This window comes from Astatotilapia calliptera, chromosome 17, assembly GCF_964374335.1.
Source record: "Astatotilapia calliptera chromosome 17, fAstCal68.1, whole genome shotgun sequence".
NCBI lineage: Eukaryota > Metazoa > Chordata > Actinopteri > Cichliformes > Cichlidae > Astatotilapia > Astatotilapia calliptera.
In genome coordinates, this window is record NC_137438.1 from 19,298,645 (window position 1) to 19,315,121 (window position 16,477).

The window sequence follows — 16,477 nt, forward strand, 5'->3', positions numbered from 1 at the left end:
GTGGAGGGAATTATGGTGTTAAATGCAGAGCTGTAGTCTATGAAGAGCATTTTAACATAATTCCCCCTTCTAGTGTCCAAGTGAGTGAGTGATGTGTGGAGGAGATGAGAGATGGCATCGTCTGTGGAACGATTTGGACGGTAAGCGAACTGTAGTGGTTCCAGTGTGTCTGGTAGTGAAGAAATGATGAAGTCTCTGACCAGGCGTTCAAAGCACTTCATCACTACTGAGGTGAGGGCTACAGGGCGATAGTCATTGAGAGAAGCAGGGTGGGGTTTCTTCGGGACAGGAACAATGATGGACTCTTTGAAGCATGTGGGGATCACCGACTGAGATAAAGAGATGTTGAATATCTCAGTGAACACAGGAGCTAGCTGGTATGCGCAGTCTCTGAGGATACGACCTGGGATGCCGTCTGGTCCTGCTGCTTTCCTGGTGTTCACTCTCTTGAAGGCTCTCCTTACTTCATGCTCGGAGATGACGAGCACGTTTCCGGTGCTGGCAGTATCTTCCTGTCTGCAGCCGTTAGCGCCGCTAACACTAGCATTGTTGGAGACCTTAGCTGCAGCCTCGAAGCGAGCATAGAAAGTGTTCAGCTTGTCTGCCAGAGTCACGGCCGCGTTCGTCATACCGGTTGTTGGTGCTTTATAGTCCGTTATTGTCCTTAGTCCCCGCCACAGGCTCCTAGAGTCACTCTGTTGGAGTTGTGACTCTAGTTTCCTCCCGTAGCGCTGCTTCGCCTCTTTCACCGCCCTCCGCACGTTATATGACGCGGCTTTGTACGGGTCCATGTCCCCCGTCATGAGTCCCGTGTTGTAGGCAGCGGTGCGGGATCTCAGAGCGTCGCGGATGGTTTTATCCGCCCACGGCTTCTGGTTGGGAAACGTTGTGATAGTCTTTGTCTCCACGGTATCATCCGCTAGTTTCCCGATGAATCCCACAACCACTTCCGTAAACACGTTGACGTCATCGTCGGAGCTGTTTCTGAACATGCCCCAGTCTGCGTCATCGAGTGCGTCCTGTAACGCGGCCACCGATTGATCCGTCCAGCGCGCGACCTTCCTCTGAACCGGAACTTCCTGTTTCAGCCTTTCTTTGTATTTTGGCATGAGGAAGATGGCGGCGTGATCAGATTTGCCAAACGGGGGGCGGGATTGTGCCTTGTAGCCATCCTTGACCGTAGTGTAGCAGTGGTCCAGTGTCCTTTCACCCCTGGTGGGGCAGGTGATGTGTTGATAAAAGTTTGGCGCTGCGCGTTTGAGGTTGGCGCTATTAAAGTCCCCCGTCACAATAAGCGCAGCGTCCCGGTGTTGTGTCTGGTGCTGTGTGAGTGCCTCATGCAGCTCGCATAAGGCGGTGACCGTGTCCGCTTGTGGTGGAATATAAACGGCACTTACAATGACCGATGTAAATTCCCGAGGTAGATAAAAAGGACGACACATGATGGACAGTAGTTCCAGATTTGGTGTGCAGGAGCGTGTGAGAGGAACAACGTTCGCACTGTTGCACCAGTTGTTGTTCACCATTAAACACACGCCGCCTCCCCTTGACTTCCCCGAGTCCCGTGTCCTGTCCATGCGGTGAACCGAGAAGAACTCGGCCGGCTGGATGGCGTGGTCCGGCACCGCTGGGTTCAGCCATGTCTCGGTGAAGCAGAGGAGATTGCAGTCCCGAATGTCTCTCTGGAACTTTATCCTGGCCCTGAGGTCGTCAAGCTTGTTCTCCAGTGACTGGACGTTGGCGAGCAGGATGCTAGGCAGAGGTGTGCGGTGTGCACGAGCTCTCAGCCTGTTCCTGACGCCGGCTCGCTTCCCTCTAGGCCGCCGCCGCTTCCCTTTGTTCTCCCTCGAGATCTCACTCGGCCAGCCCGGATCCGGAGTTAAAAACTTCGAATTGTGAGTACATTGTATACCAATAGAAACAAGAGTGTCACTGTCATACTTAACTGGCAGTCCCAGGCTTCTACCTTTCTACCTTTAAAACCCGCCACCAGCCAAATGGCTGGTAGGCTTTTAGCTAAGCTTTAGCTTCAGGCAAGTGGAAGCTAAATTGGCTAGTCATTCATATGTAAATTGGGTTGTTACCTGGGAATTCTGGAGGGAGGGGAGTGGGGGTGTGTGGATGAGGGGGTGGGGGAGCTGCTAAAAGCGGTGAGCTTCCTTTTGTGTTTCATCTTGATGCATTCTCAATCATCCAGGGAAATAAATCTCCAAAAGTCACCAACTTGGAGTGTTTCAGTTTGCCATCTTAGGGAGAAATCAACACACATGGGTGTATGTCCTTTGTTGCTGACATTTATTGATAAAAACAGTACAAAAAATCAACCATTTGTACACATTTTTACAAATAATTATAAAAAGTGACTGAGTACATTTCAACATTTTCAGCAATCACTCACAATCCTGGCACTGCCATGGTATCTGTAGTCTGCATTTACCTTGGCTTGGCTTCCTGATCAATTGTCCACTACCAAAAGGAAGCCAAGCCCTGTGATCACACCTTGTTTTGTTGTAAAGGGTGGCAGGGCTTGGCTTCCTTTTGGTAGTGGAGCATTGATCAGTCGTCCATTGTGGCATCAATGTGATCACACCTTGTTTTGTTGTAAAGGGTGGCAGGGCTTGGCTTCCTTTTGGTAGTGGAGCATTGATCAGGAAGCCAAGCCCTATATATATGATACAATCTCACTACACTTAGCCTAATCCTTCATTGCCCTGAAGAATTCTGTGGTGTACGGACCTCCTCTCCAAGGAAAGAAAATGCAGAGAAGACTCACCACTCAGCAGGCCTTGGAAATGATCCTGAGGGAAGTCGACCCTTGTGACTCGGATGGAGAAGACCTACAAGTTCAGCCGGATTCGGACTCAGAGCTGTCTGATCAGTCTTCCGGTTAGTTGCATTTCATGTTATTTCCTATTTCATTTCAAATAAGTAAGTGGATGTAGTTTGTAAGTAAGATATTTCAGACATTATTCTGATACAGAGGAGGAGATACTGGACCTTCCCATTGCTCACAATTTGAATTTGTTCACACTGCAGATGAGGAGACTGCTTCTGCACCTAAAAAGAGAGCTTGTTTGGGGACTGAGACAGCGAAAGATGGCACAGTGTGGCGTGAAGAACAGGTGGGGACCTTTCTCCCTTTCACCCCAATAGAAGCGTACGCTGCAGATGGAGAGCCAACGGCTAAGGCCAGGAGAAATATCACGAGTCGCCTTCGGAGCTTCCTGTGTTTCATCACTCTTGACATGCTTCGTAGCATTCAAGAATGGACTGTTCAACATGCACAGCAAACGGAGCATGTTCATTGGTTCATGGACCTCCCTGAACTAATGGCATTTATTGCAATTGTCATCTTGCGGGGGGTTACCAGGGTTCCATCTCTAAATGACTGCTGGTCAGCAAACCTGGGAAACCCACAGATAATTGGAACTATGGCACGAAACCGCTTCCAAGAAATCATGCAACACCTACGCTTTGATGACAAGTCCACCCGCAGTGATCAAGCAAAGACTGATAAGTTCGCTGCAATTTCCAGTTTGTGGGGATCATTTGTCACCAACTGCATCACGTGCTACAACCCTGGTCTACATATCACCGTTGATGAACAGCTTTTCCCATCAAAGACTCGGTGCAGTTTCCTGCAGTATATTGCAAGTAAGCCGGACAAGTTTGGGATCAAGTTTTGGGTGGCTTGCGACCTAAAATCCAAGTACATTTGCAATGTCTTCCCATATCTTGGCAAGGACCCCAGTCGTCCCACTGGGGAGAGACTTTCTGAAAATGTAGTAATGAGGCTGATGGAACCATTCCTAGACAAGGGCAGAAATGTTACCACAGACAATTTTTTCACATCGCTTTCACTTGCGCAAAAACTTCTTAGACGGAAAACCACCATCCTCGGCACAGTCAACAAGAGTCGCAGGGAAATTCCTCAATCCACTAGACAGACAGATCGCAATGAATTCACCACTCAGGTATGTTGCAGGTCTTTTGTGGTTCTATGTTTATGTGTTTCATTGTGTGTAAAAGTGCTATGGAAATAACAATTTATCTTATTTCTTAGGTGTTTTCAACCTCTGCTGCCACGCTGACGGCGTATGCGGCCAAACGGAAGAAGACAGTCTACATTCTTAGCAGCATGCACGGCGTGGTTCAGACTGATAACACTACCAAAAGGAAGCCAAACACTGTCACCCTTTACAACAAAACAAAGTGTGGCGTGGATGTGATGGACCAGATGGTTCGGGAGTACACTGTCCGCAGAGGAACACGGCGCTGGCCAGTTGCCGTGTTTTATAACATGATTGACATGGCAGCACTGAATGCACATGTGCTGTATCAAGCATGCTCCAGGACGAAGGAAAGACGGGTGGACTTCCTGGTGGAGCTTGCAAGGGAGTTAGCTCACTCTCATGTAGCTGCGAAGAAGGCAAGAAAAGAACAGTTGCCTTTGACACAACCCTCCACACCGAGCCCTGGAAAAAGAGCCATGTGTCAGGTCAAACACAATTGCAAGAACAATCATGCCACTGTGCGATGTGTTCACTGCAACAGATACACATGTGGTAAAAGGATTGTGAGTGATTGCTGAAAATGTTGAAATGTACTCAGTCACTTTTTATAATTATTTGTAAAAATGTGTACAAATGGTTGATTTTTTGTACTGTTTTTATCAATAAATGTCAGCAACAAAGGACATACACCCATGTGTGTTGATTTCTCCCTAAGATGGCAAACTGAAACACTCCAAGTTGGTGACTTTTGGAGATTTATTTCCCTGGATGATTGAGAATGCATCAAGATGAAACACAAAAGGAAGTGCACAGCTTTTAGCAGCTCCCCCACGCCCTCAATCACACACCCCCACTCCCCTCCCTCCAGAATTCCCAGCTAACAACCTAATATACATATGAATGACTAGCCAATTTAGCTTCCACTTGGCTGAAGCTAAAGCTTAGCTAAAAGCCATTTGGCTGCTCTCCGGGTTTTAAAGGTAGAAAAGCCAAATGGCTGGGCTCTGGGCCTTCCTAGTGCTAATGTACCCAATGGTGATGATTTTGCCGATTTAGAAACGCTGAAAACTAACTTAAAAAGCAAAGACAAAGAAAAAGTGGTCGGAGCAGTCGTGACGGCAGCCGACCTCACCGGCGCCATCTTATATTACTTTCCTTTTTATACTCATTCTGAAGCGACATTAGCATAGCTACCGATAGATAATCAAACGTACCGGAAACGCACAAGCGGTACTATTTGGAAACGGAAATACGTCACATGCCCTAGTGCAAGTAGTCTATATCAGGTTGGATGTCCTTTTGCATTCAGAGCTGCCATAATTCTTCATGGCTCAGATTCAACAAGGTGCAAGAAACATTCCTCTGTTCCACAACGTCTGAGTACACTGAACTCAGTGTCATGTTCAAGACACCAGGATTTGGGTCGAGATACATTATCCTGCAGTGCCAGGTGTGGTCTTCTGCTCCTTTAGCCCGTCTGCTTCTGTCACAAACTGAAAGCAGGGACTCAAGCGCAGAGCAGGTTGACATCTCAGAACACGATTTATTTACACACCAATGCAATAATATATACAGTGACGGGGAAAGTCCAGGGTTCCAGGGGATTAGGGGAAGGCTCTCTCTTTCTCTCACGCTCGCTCACGTCCTCACATCCGACTCACACACGTCCGTACCGCGGGAAGATAAACTGGAACAGGAAAGGGAGAAATCACTCACAAATCACGAAGGTAGGGCGTAAAGGTATAAGACCAAAAGAAAGACTAACGTCAGTAGCTCAATCATCCAGTGATGAGAGGATCTGTGACCCAGCCTAGGAATAGTAGATGGGTAATCAGCTGATCGCCAACAGCTGTGTGAGCCAAGGGCGGGAGCCAGCTGTGAGCTCCGCCCAGGCAGAGAGGTAGGGGAGAAAGAGAAAAAGCAAAAACACAAGTGTAGCCTTGTGAGGCCGGCTGGGCAGGCACAGGGACCATGACAGCTTCACTGTTTGATGTGCTGTGAATTAAGAGATTATAATGAATGAATGTCTTCCTATCAGCTCAAAGAAGTCATGCCATTCTCCCCTGGACTCTTGCATTTCCTTCAATTGATATTTTCCCTCTGCGAACCCTACAGATGGTTGTGTGGGAAAATCCCAGCAGATCAGCAGCTTCTGAAATGCTCAGACCAGCCAGCCCTTTTTAGTTTGTCCCAAAAAAGACAGACATGGGAATAAAACTAGAACTGCAGAAGACAAGGTAGAAGCAAAGATGCAAGAGAGCAGACAATGAAGGGAGATCAACAGGGAAAGGAGGTGGAGAGAAAAGAGATGAATCAGTAGAAGAATATACAAAAATGATGGAAGTATTTGCAGAACAGTAACAAAGAACCAGCTCACCTAGGAGATATGCAGGAGGGATTCTGATTAAATGATCAGCTGGGTCATTTGAAAAAGATATCCAGACATTTGTTAAAAGCCTGGAGAAAAGTCTGAGCATGATGAAAATCAGTAGCAGTCATTATCTGGGAGCCATGAATGCCACTGACACTCTGTCATAACAATTGATATGGGTACATTAACATTAACATTAAGTCTGGACTGATGATACTGGCTGCAGATGGAAAACAGGAGGAAGGGAGGCAAAAAGATTGTATTTGTCAAAGAAAACTTTGGCAATTATTTTCTTCATGTGTAACATGATGATTTATGTAACACTGTCTGCCTTCACCTCCTCTTTCTTTTTCATCTTCTCCATTTCATAATTGCTTTGGTTTAATACCCTCATCCCATCAGAATCAATTAGCCATGTCCTCTTCAAGTCTCCAAAACATGTTCCTCCATAGTCTTACTGTCTGTGTTCACTGTCTACTGTCTAATTGTTCTGAAATAAATTCACCTTCATTCAGAGCATCTGAGTTCAGAACATCTCCTCACATCGTTTACACTCCAGTGAGACGAACAGCCTAAAGAGGCTTTTATTGACTGGACTGTGATGTGATAAACAGGATGCTAAATGTGTGACGGTGAGGCTATTTCAATATTGTTTGGGGGTATGGAACTGAAATGATCGGGAGGGGATGTCGGCTTCTATGCTCCTACAACACATCGCATTGATTTTTCATTTTAGCTGTGAGACCCATGTGTTTTCAGACAAATTTTAATTTAGCTGAATAGGTGAATGAATTTATGAACAGGGAGACCTGAAGAGGTGTGTTATACATAAGACCCAGCAGGATAGTGGTGTGTACACATTGTACACTTTGTGTTATTAAGCAAGTTGTATTTTTGAGGATTAATTTCATTATGGATCAAGGACGGTGCTCCCGGTCAATCCAAAATGTTAATGAACCTAAACCTAAATTTTTAAGAATGTAAAAGTGAGGTTTTGTCTTTAAGAGAATATATATATGTGCAATTATGCAACTAATTGAAAAAAACGAACATTTTCCCATCTCACTAGTTTATTTGCAAATGTTAAAGTGAGAATAATAAAACAACTCAAAATGTACATATAAACATTTCTGACATGTCAAAAAAAATAAATAAAAAATATCAGTGACCAATACAGCCACCCTTCTTTTCAATAACTGTCACAAGCCTTCCATTCATGGACTCAAGGTTCAAGGTTCTTTATTATTTGTCACATGCATAGTTATACAAGTATAACACACAGTGAAATGTAGCCTGACACGCTCCTCGACATGTGCAAAAATTGGGGGGGGGGGGGTGTAGAGGAAGAACATTATATATATATATATATATATATATATATATATATATATATATATATATATATATAGTATATACACTGGGTGAATGTGCAGTAGTAGCAGCAAGCAGGTGAATTCTGTACATTAATATGAATAGATATCTGACTATTTTACAGGATAGACAATATAAACATATTTAAAATTAAAGGAATTGAAATGTACATTGTGCCTTGGTTTAGTGTCTGGAAGAGTCCTGACTCAGTCAATTATAGATGATGTGAGAGGGCGGGTGTGTGTGTTTAGGGCATGGATGGCTTGGGGATAGAAGCTCCTCTTGAGTCTCTCTGTCCTTGCCCGGAAGATGCGGAACCTTCTACCAGATTGCAGAAGTTGGAACAGTTTGTTGCCAGGATGGAACGGGTCCTTCAGTATCTGCGCTGCTCTAGTCCGGCATCTCCTGGTGTAGGTGTCCTGAAGCGGGGGGAGAGCAATCCTGCAGCAGCGTTCTGCTGTACGGATCACTCTCTGGAGAGCTTTTTGGTCCTTCACACAGCTGTTCCCGAACCACGATGTCATGTTCTGTGTGAGGATGCTCTCCACAGCGCCTGTATAGAAAATCCTGAGGATCTTTGGAGAGACCCTGAACTTCCTCAGTTGTCGTAGGTGATACAGGCGCTGCCTAGCCTTTTTGGTCTGGACCTGAATGTGGGCAGCCCATGTCAGGTCTGAGGAGATGTGGACACCAAGATACTTGAAGGACTGCACCCTCTCCACTGGAGCTCCATTGATGATAATGGGCTTGTAGTCTCTGTGCTGACCCCTTCTGAAGTCCACCACCAGCTCCTTGGTCTTGCTGACGTTCAGCTGGAGGTGGTTGTCCTGGCACCACGATGCCAGATTCTTCACTTCATCCATGTAGGCCGCCTCATCGTTGTTGGAGATGGCACCCAACACCACTGTGTCGTCAGCAAACTTCACAATGGTGTTGGAGCCATGGGTGGCCACACAGTCTGAAGTGTAGAGGGAGTAGAGCAGTGGTGAGAGGACACATCCCTGAGGTGCTCCTGTGTTGATGGTGATGCTGTTGGAGAAGCACCTGCCCACCCTCACCACCTGAGTTCTGCCAGTGAGGAAGTCCAACACCCATGCACACAGACGGCTGTTAAGTCCCAGATCCCTCAGCTTTGTGAACAGTCTGCAGGGCACTATTGTGTTAAACGCTGAACTGTAATCAATAAACAGCATTCGCACATAGTTACCCTGTTTCTTATCCACGTGGCTGAGAGTGGTGTGTAGGACGTGGGCGATGGCATCCTCTGTGGACTCTGTCAGTTTCTTGATCTGATGATGATCAACTTTTTGTGCAGCAGCAACCACAGCCTCCCAGACACTGTTCAGAGAGATGTACTGTTTTCCTACACTGTAAATCTCCCATTTAAGCAAGGCCCACAGGTTCTCATTAGGGTTTAGGTCAGGGGAGGAAGGGGGCCATGTCATTATCTTTTCATTCTTAAGGCCTTTACTGGCTAGCCATGCAGTGGAGTACTTCGATGCATGAGATGGACTATTGTCTGGCATAAAAGTCATGGTCTTCTTAAAAGATGGAGACTTTTTCCTGTACCACTGCTTGAAGAAAGTGTCTTCTAAAAACTGGAAGTAGGTTTTGGAGTTGATTTTCAGGCCATATTCAACCCGAAAAGGTCCAACAAGCTCATCTTTAATAATACCAGCCCATACCAGTAGCCCACCTTGCTGGTGTCTGAGTCAAAGTGGAGCTCTGTGTCCATTACTGATCCATCCGTCTGGTCCATCAAGAGTCACTCTCATCTCATTAGTCCATAAAACCTTTGAAAAATCTGTCATCAGATATTTCTTGGTCCAGCCTTGACGTTTCAAGTTGTGCGTTTTGTTCAGTGGTGGTTGGGTTTCAGCCTTCCTTGCCTTGGCCATGTTTCTAAGCACTGAACACCTTGTACTTCTGGACACTCTGGGTAGGTGGCAGTTCAGGAATATGGCAGCACTGGAGGACAATGGGTTCCTGGTAGCTTCACGTTTGATTCTTCTCAAATCTTTGGCAGTTAACTTGTGTCTTTTTTTCTCAATACGTTTCTTGCGACCCTGTTGGCTATTTTCAACAAAACATTTGATGGTTCTGTGGTCACGCCCCAATATCTTCTCAATTTCAAGAGTGCTGCATCCTTCTGGGAGACTTTTTACAATTTTTGACTTTTCAGAGTCTATTAAATCTCTTTTTTGCCCGTTTTGCCTGGGGGAGAGAAGCTGCCTAATAATTATGCACACCTTTATATAGAGTGTTGATCTCCGTAGGCCACACATACAGATCACCTGATATACTTAAATCCAATAAGCACTCAAGTTTATACAGCTTGAAGTTGGAAAATGTGCATAAAAATTACACCCACTTGCCTAACAATTGTACACACAGTGTATACCCAGTGCTTGGCAGGGAGATATTTCTGTTACTTACAGTAATGCAGTAATCTAAGGCCTGGAAACTGGTCAGCAACCTTCAGTCACTAGGGAGATATGTGTATTACCCGATTGGTTGATGAGTGATTGCTGGAGGTTGCCGGCTATAACTACATGGGGGAAATTAGCCGCAAAGAGAGTGCTACACCAAAACCTTTGTGTATTTGCTTTGTTTGCTAACAGATTGCTTGCGTCAGTTACAGCTTGCATTAAGCTGCTAAGCTGCATTTGCTGTTTGCTCTCTGAGATGTAGTCCAACTTCTGCAAGAGCAAAGCAAACCGAAAAGGGAGGACTTTGTGCCTTACAGTGCAAACAACACATTTACAAAAGGCCGAAATTCTCCATTTCCAGTTTGCATTTTGCTCTTCAGCATTTTTAGTGTTTGCAGAAAAGTTGGTATCTTCCATGGAAATTATGAGCAACAGCAATAATCTGATAATGTCCAAAGCAAAGGAAGGAGGGTATTGGTGCAGCATTCTTTGCAACTAATGTGATGCTAGCAAGTTTCCGAAATGTTCAGAAACCACTTGCTAACCAGACTGGGCAGCCTTGGTAAGTGAACTATTAGTTAATTATGTAGTATGTTTTAATTAGTGACAGTATATCAATTAATATCATTTATAGGCTTATACACTGTTAATGGATGTAGCTTGCTAATGCAGCTTGCTAGCTTTAGCTGATATCTTAGGATTCTGCTCTAACTTCCACCTTCAAGATCAAAACCAAAACGCTTACGATGAGACTTCAAAATGTATCAAAGCCACTGGATGATGTCGTTTCTAGACAGTCTATGGCTAAGGCCATAGTGAGTGTTACTACTACTTTTATCGTTACTATCATCGGAAAACATGACAGAAGATAACAGATCACTGTGCAAGAAGAAAGGAAACAGATTGAAACACTGTATTGCAAATGAATGACAGTAAATATAAAAGAACAGGAGGATTGTAGGAAGAGAAGGGTTTAAAGTTCACCAGTATAAAAGGCTGAAGAGGAAGAAGTAAAGAGCAATGACTTCTGTTGCAGACGGTGTGTATCTGAGTGTTTAAGTCCAGGAACAACACACAGACAACATTTGTCAGACTGAGACTTCCTCTGCCAAAGCTCCTTCACTCTGATTTTTATTTTCTTCTGTAAATGAGATGTGTACTGAAGCCTCAATGATTGACTGATTGTTTGATTGTGACTCATTGTAGACAGGTACTTTAAATTTTGAGCCCACACATCACAACACAAAGCAAAAAGCAAACATAATGGGTAGTATCAGTTGTATTTTCATTGCTCAGGTGACTCACCACTTATTTTGAAATGTTACCAACCACTTGAACAGAAGAAATTACAAATTTTAATGACCAAATTGTTCTGACATTTACTGAACACATTTACAATAAACCGTTAATGGAACCAAAGATTTTTCATAAACAACAGGAAAGCATTATGATGTTTAACCTATTAATATTTTCATGAATTTTTCCAGTCTCCTCTTTTTTTAAAAAAAAAAAAAAAAGTTACAGTTAGACATAAGAGTTAGCCCCGCTTAGGGAAATATCTGACTCCCATTGTCAATGTCTGACATTTTATTGACCCATCCACCGACACTGGCCTCCTCTGTCATCTTTTTTGGCTCCTGTGAAGAGGAGTCAGACATCTTACAGCTGCTAGAAAGCTTTTTACTTGCTGTTTGGGGGTGCATGGACTGCAATGTCTGATGCTGTTTTTTTTTTCCTGTTGGGTATTTTGAACCAATAAAGGCTTTTCCTCTAAGCTTTTAGAACACTGATAATAATGAGTTACCATAGTCCAACCTCAAAAAAGAAATAATGTGAACTAGCTTTCCCCATTGCTCTGGGATGGGATATTTCTAATGTCAGTAATATTGCACAGATGGAAGAAAAGAGTTCTTGAATTTGATGTGTGTGTGTTGAAGAAAATGTCCCGTTGACAAAAAAAAAAAAAAAAGAAAAAAAAGAAAAAAAAAAAATCCTTGCAGTTCCTTTAATATCAGCAATATACTTTAGTCTGTGTATGAAAATGTTGAGGTCATCAGGTGTGACCATCAGGACAAGCATGAAGTTGAGTCCACTGGCAGAGCCCATAAGATGGTCATTTGAAGCATTCACCAGTGCTTTTCCTGTTTTCCAAAAACCATTCCTCTGCATTCCTGTGGTCACATAGCTGATTTGTACAGAGTTTAAAACAGTTTTTTTGAGTCACTCACATTGATGTAAGACCATCAGATCCATGAAACTGATACTTATTGCCCAAATTTATTCTTACCACTGTGTACTGGTCAGTGAATCAGAATGAGTCTAAATTTGGAATCAGCGCACTGTCCCACTGACATTTATCTACAGAAGACCTATTTGCCTTTAGGTAAATGTTGTAGCAAATAAACAAAGCAGGAAATTTTAGGAACTCGGGAAATTGAAGCAAAAGTTACTGAGACTGAAGCCTGAAAAAGCACAACTTTCCAAAGTGTTTCCCTGGAATGAGGCTAGGGGACAAAAGCAGTGGTTGTGCTGTGTTACGTCCCCACATAAAAGTCTAGGCGATGAGGGTGGGGGACAGTAACAGTTAGATCCAGGTGGAATGAAAAGAACGCCAGGCAGAGGTATTTAACATAAAATAGATCTTTATTGTAGGCAAACACCTCAATAATCATATAAATGGCAACAACAAAAGGAGACAGCACCGCTGCTTTAATAAGAAATCAGGGAGGTCAACCCAAAGTGGTAATGACCACTCAAAGAAAGCAACAATAAGGTTTCAACAGAAAGAGACAGCAACGCTGCTAACAAACAATATCCAGGCAGGCCACACAAACTAATGAAGGCCGCCGTCACTCATGGGCAATCACTGCTCAGTTAAACACTACTCACAAAGAGCCACACACCAGAAGGTTGGTCATACGCAGCAGGCTGTTTGTCAGGGACCAAGCAGTAAAGCATAAAGGACACGGTGGTTTTAATTCAAAAAATGGGTTTTGACCCAAAAATATGAAAATATATTTAACAAAGCCAAAACTTAAACAGGCAGACCAATAAAAGAGGTCAACTCAGACTAAACTCAAGATAATAATTAACAAAACTTCAAACAAACATATGGTAAACTGACCTGCTGAAATGACACACAGGGGGACTTAAATACTGGTTTAGCTAAACCAAATGACACACATGGGGGAAAACAAGATGGCTGCCATATAACCAACTAATACAAAACATTTAAACAAACATGAAACACCCCCCAGGCAATTAAGCATGTGGTGCAATCCAATTAGGCTGTCAGCAGTACTTCAGGTCTCCCAGCCCTTTGCCACACCTTTTGCCAGACAGGAGGAGACACCAACCCCCAGGTAACTCAAACAAAGATGTATTAATATAACAAAACAGAACTTTGACCTTGCAAGGTTAATATGTGTGCACGCCATATAAACATTGGAAGGTGTGATGGAAAAATGAATACATTTAAGAAATGATATTGAACAATAAATAGAATATTTTAAAGTAGTGACTGTAAATTAAACTAAAGTGAATCAACGGGTGATGAGGTATGGAGCTTACCATGTGTGGCATGCCATCACACACCTCCCCTCTTCAGAGCTCTCGCTGGAACAGCGAGAGAGATAGTCAGCAGTAAGGTTCTCCTTGCCTGGTACGTGGTGGACAGTGAATCGGAATGGCTGTAAGGCCAGGTACCAGCGGGTAATTCGCCCATTTGTGTCCTTCATCTGCTCAAGCCACTGTAGTGCTTTGTGATCAGTTTCCAAGGTGAAGTCTCTTCCCAGTAGATAGTAGCGGAAGGAGTCCAGGGCCCACTTGATCGCTAAGGTCTCCTTCTCTACTGTGGAATACCGAACTTCCCGTGGAAACAGTTTCCGGCTGATGTAAGCCACTGGATGGCGGCCTTCCATGGTTTCCTGAAGGAGGACAGCTCCCAGGCCCCGATCTGAAGCATCAGTCTGTAATATGAATGGTTCATCAAAGTTGGGACTGTACAAAACCGGTTGCTTACTTAGTGACTGTTGTATGTCATGAAACGCTGCCACTGCCTCCTCTGTCCACTGGATGTAATTGGGGGAACGTGATCCCGTCAGGTCTGTGAGCAGAGCTGCCCTGTTGGAGAACTGAGGGATGAAACGACGGTAGAAACCTGCCATGCCCAAAAAGGATCTCAGCTGCTTCCTTGTTTGGGGCAGGGGGGGATGATTCCATGGCCTCGATTTTGCTGACTTGTGGCCTGATAACCCCCTTGCCGATGACATGGCCCAGGTATTCTGTCTCAGCAGCGGCGAAAACACACTTTGACGGATTCACCGTCAACCCAGCTGAGTGCAGGTGGTCCAGAACAGTTCGCAGGTGTTCCACATGCTCCTCCCAGGTGTTGCTGTGGATAACAATATCATCCAAGTAAGCAGCAGCAAAGTCAGAGCAGTCATGTAATACCTGATCCATCAGCCGTTGGAAAGTTGCTGGAGCTCCATGTAGTCCAAATGGCAAGACTGTAAATTGGAAAAGCCCCCATGGTGTTCTGAATGCTGTGAACTCTCTGGACCGTTGAGTGAGTGGGACCTGCCAGTAACCCTTACACAGATCTATTGTGGTCAGGTACCTTGCTTTTCCCAGACGTTCAAGTAGATCATCAATTCTTGGTGTCGGGTAGGAGTCAAACATGGATATGGAGTTCAGGTACCTGAAATCAATGCAGAACCTCATACTCTCATCCTTTTTGGGTACCAAGACCACAGGGTTGCACCATTCACTCTTAGCTCTTTCAATGATCCCTAGAGATAGCATCAAATCGATTTCCTTCTTCAATGAAGGCAGCAGACGTTCTGGGATCCTGTAACTTAATTGTCTCACAGAGGCACCTTCTCGTACCACAATATCATGTTCGACAATGTCAGTTCTCCCTGGATTCTCTTGAAAGACTGCTGATTTACACATTTCTCTCACCTGCTGCTGCTTGTCCTCTGGGAGATGGCTGAGATCATAATCTAGAGAGCCAGCAGGTGGTAGATATTGCTCATCTGCTTCATCTTCTTCAGGCACTCGCCGTATGAGCATTGCATCCGCCTTGTGTTCAATACGCTCCACCCACTCCTTCAGAAGGTTTATATGCAAGACCTTGCTGGAGCGCAACTGCCCTGGGGTGGACACCTCATATGTGGTGGGTCCCAGCTTCCTCATGACTTCAAATGGCCCCTGCCACTTTGCCAACAATTTGTTGTTGTCACTGGGGAGGAGCACGAGCACCTTTTGTCCTGGCTCAAACGCACGCTGACGAGCAGATTTATCATACCAAGACTTCTGCTGCTGCTGGGCCTCCACCATATGTGATTGAGCAAGTTCACCCATTTTCTCCAACCGTTCTCTCATCTGAATGACATAAGACAAAATGTTCTTGGATCCCCCCTCCACCTTGTCTCCCTCCCAAATCTCCTTTAACAGAGTTAGAGGGCCACGAACCTCATAACCATACAACAGCTCAAAAGGTGAAAAACCTGTGGAGGCTTGGGGGACTTCTCTATAAGCAAAGAGTAGATATGGCAGCCATTGATCCCAATCGTTACCACTGTCGTTGACAAACTTCCTGAGCATCTGTTTCAATGTCTGGTTAAACCATTCTGTCAGCCCATCAGTTTGAGGGTGGTATGGTGAAGTTCTCAGACTCCAGATGCCCAACAACTGATAAACTTGCTTTAACAGAGTAGACATGAAGTTAGTGCCTTGATCAGTTAGTATTTCTCGTGGAAACCCAACTCTTGCAAAGAACTGCACTAAACAAAATGCAATGGGCTTGGCCTTTATAGATTTTAAAGGGAACACCTCAGGATATTTTGTGGCATAATCTGTTACAACAAGCATGTAACAATTTCCTGCTTTGCTCCTCTCAACAGGCCCTACAATATCCATTCCAAGACACTCAAAAGGAGTGCCGATGACAGGGAGAGGTTGGAGTGGAGCTCTATGGGGGATTTTAGCAGATGTTATCTGACACTGTGGGCAACTTTTACAAAACTGAGCCACATCTTTGCTAAGACCAGGCCAGTAGAAATGATGTTTGATGCGAGCTGTGGTCTTGTGTTTACCAAGGTGGCCAGCCCACGGAATAGAATGCCCTAAGGTGAGAATGGCGTTTCTAACCTTCTGGGGAACCACCAGCTGCAGCACCGACCCCTGCTGACGATAGAGAATGTCATTTTGCAAGATGTACTCACTGTTAACCTGCTCCACTCCAGGTTCCTTTTCTTTGGCCTTCCGGAAAAGAGATATTAAAGATTGAT